This window comes from Neofelis nebulosa, chromosome 5, assembly GCF_028018385.1.
Source record: "Neofelis nebulosa isolate mNeoNeb1 chromosome 5, mNeoNeb1.pri, whole genome shotgun sequence".
In the NCBI taxonomy this organism is placed as follows: domain Eukaryota; kingdom Metazoa; phylum Chordata; class Mammalia; order Carnivora; family Felidae; genus Neofelis; species Neofelis nebulosa.
This window is the reverse complement of record NC_080786.1, coordinates 115,827,436-115,830,554: the sequence shown is the minus strand read 5'-3', so window position 1 is coordinate 115,830,554 and position 3,119 is coordinate 115,827,436. Positions and strand designations below refer to the sequence as shown.

Below are 3,119 nucleotides of genomic sequence, written 5' to 3'. Positions count from 1 at the left end.
CATTCATTCATTCATTGATCATTTTCAAACAATGCCCATTGCTCATCATAACAAGTACCCTCCTTAATAACCCATGACCTATTTAGCCCATTGTCTCACCCACCTGTCTCCAGCAACCCTCAGTTTGTTCTCTATAGTTAAGAGTCTCTTATGGTTTGTTTCCCCCCCTTTCTTTTTTCCTTTCCCTTATGTTCATCAGTTTTGTTTCTTAAATTCCACATATGAGTGAAATCATATGGTATTTGTCTTTCTCTGACTTATTGTGCTTAGCATAATACACTCTAGCTCCATCCACATCATTGCACTTGGCAAGGTTTCATTAGTTTTGATGGAAAACATTTTTATCATTTGTAGTTGAATATTTTTGCTAAATTATATTATGCTTAATCAGGATTCTTCATACTATTTATATTATGTAGGGGATGGTGGTAGAATATTTTACTTAAATATAATAGAAATAAATATAGAGACTATATAGTACAAAATAATAAAATAAATTTCATTTAATGTTATATAGTTTATTTTGGTTATATCTGCATGTCTACACACATAAATTCTGATGACCAAATAAATTATGCTTTCTAGGATTGTTGCTTTAAACTTTGAAAAGCATGGTTTTACCTATCTAAAAACTTATAAAATGGATAAAAGAAATTATAAAAATTAGATAAGATCATCTCCTCAACACAAAGAGAAATACAATAATAAATATTATTTGATAAGCTAAGAATATCTAATGTCAGCTGAATGCCAAACCCAAAATAGATTCAATAATAATAATTGTGAGAATATTTTTATATTAACAGTAAAGTATACATGTACCCAAATCTATAAGAATACCATCAATAGCTATCATTTTATTAATTTTTTTTGTTAGATCACTCTACTAAGGGCTTAAAAATACTACCTTTTTGGACCTTATGACAACTCTAGGAGATAGATATGAATATCCCCATCTTATGGAGGTAAGAATGTGGTAAGGGAAATTAAATCATTTGGAAAATTCTGGAATATGCCAGAACAGTTCCAAAAATCATTCTGCTAATAACTATATCATGTGGCTATAGATGTTTATTATACTTTACATGAAAGATCTTATTCCTGAGGGTTTCAGCCTGGAGTAAGGATGATGGAATATAATAAGAACTGTTTATCTTGGTGATTTTCACATGTTTGCGTTTATCACAAACATTTGGAGAGTTTTTAAAACAGATTACTCTATCCCCAGAGTTTCTGGTTAGGTGTGAGGTGGGGCCCAAGAATTTGCATATATTGAACAAATTCTCACGTGATGTTAAAACTGCTAATCTAAGAACCCATACTTTATGATATACTCTTTTTTTAATTAAAAAAATTGCATTTACTTAAAAGCATTCAGAATGTCAACAAAACAGCTGCAACTTTTTCTTTCCTTTTTTTTTTTTTTTTTGCAATTACAGAGTGCTATTCAGTTAACAGAACGCTAATTATTTCGTGTAAGCTGCGTCAGAGACAAGTGAAGATGAAAAATCCTTCATCTCCATATACAACTAATTTGTTCTGTGCACCAATAAGAACCTGTTTTAAATTTTCATGCCAATTTCCAACCCCTACATTGTCCCAGGCAGGGTTAGTGGCTACTGAAAATAGCACGAGGACAGGGCTATCTAAATATACATTTGGTAGTGTGCTAACTACACAAAAAAAGACACTGTACAGTTTAAAAGCAAATCTTACACAACCATACATTTCAATTTTTTTTGCTTTAAAAGGAGTTATGTAAAGGGGAGTTACGTACCGTATAGACCAGAAAAAGAGCTGTGCTAAAACCAGTTTATTCATTGTTATCTTCTTCATCTTCATTTTCTTCATCTTCCTCCTCCTCTTCAACCTCTTCATCTTCCTTGTCTTCCACCTCTCTTTTTCTTGCTTTTTTTCAGCCTTGACGACACCTTTTTTTTTTTTTTTTTTTTTTTTTTTTTTTTTTTGCCGCATCAGGCTTTCCTTCGGCTCCGTAGGCAACAATACCCTTTTCGTATGTCTCCTTCAGCTCAGCAGCCTTCGTGAGGCTGCTTGTCATCTGGGTCAGAGTTATTCCACATCTCTCCCAGTTTCTTTGCAACATCACCAATAGAGAGGCCTGAACGTTCTCCTTTGATTTGGGGGTGATATTTAGAAGAGAATAAGAGAAAGGCCAAAGGGGCCTCTTAGGTGCATTGGGATCCTTTAACTTTTTTCCCCTTTAGAGAGGATATAAGTTTTCATTTACTCTTTCATAACGCGCCTTGTCTGCCTTTGCTATGTCTTCAAATTTTTCTGTCTTTTGAGCAGACATGGTCTTCACCCTCTAGGCCCTTCTTAGAAAACTCGGAGAAGTTGACTAAAGCAATTGGATGCTTTTTCTTTTTTCTTTTTTTTTTAGAGAGTGAGAGCACAAGTTGGGGAGAGAGGCAGAGAGAGAGAGAGAGAGAGAGAATGAATGAATGAATGAATGAATGAATGAATGAATATGAATCAGAGAATCATCTTAAGCAGGCTCCACACTGAGCTTGGGGCCCCATTCCATGACCCTGGAATCATGACGTGAGCAGAAATCAAGTTGAATGCTCAACTGACTGAGCCACCCAGGCACCTCTGGATACTTCTTCTTGTGCTCCTCTCAACGAGTTTGCACAAAGAATGCACATTCTGCCTTTTGGCTTCTTAGGATCTCCTTTGTCCATGTTTAATTATTTTTCTCAGCAAGGCACAGAGTCCTGTGGGGCCCAGTGCGGTCTCTATGGAGTTCAGTGTCCTGCAGCAGCTGTGAGAGCAGGAGCCGGGCACAGCCTCCCCACTCTCTCTGCTCCTTAACATTACTGTCCAAGGTCCACTTTTGGAGGTGTTTCTGGTGTGCACTTAGAATAGAAAACTATAGACCTAGACAGAATCAGAATATCTCTGCATGGGACCTAGCCATCTACATGGGAGTGGGCTTTCTTGAGAAATGGAACACATAGTATAATATCAAATCTGGCCATTAAATATATTGATAAATTTTGAGCTGAGGGGTGAAAATGCAGCTATTCTAAAGTATTTTTTAATTTTTGGTTTCCTTATATTTTTAAAAAAGAAGGTTGGGGCAACAACTTAGGATTTAA

The 3,119-nt window shown here is 35.6% G+C and overlaps 1 pseudogene; it reads right to left on the bottom strand.

The window, feature by feature from the left end:
* Positions 1 to 1,813: 1,813 nt before the first annotated feature.
* On the bottom strand, positions 1,814 to 2,702 carry LOC131511430 (high mobility group protein B1-like; annotated as a pseudogene).
* Between the last annotated feature and the right edge of the window lie 417 nt (positions 2,703 to 3,119).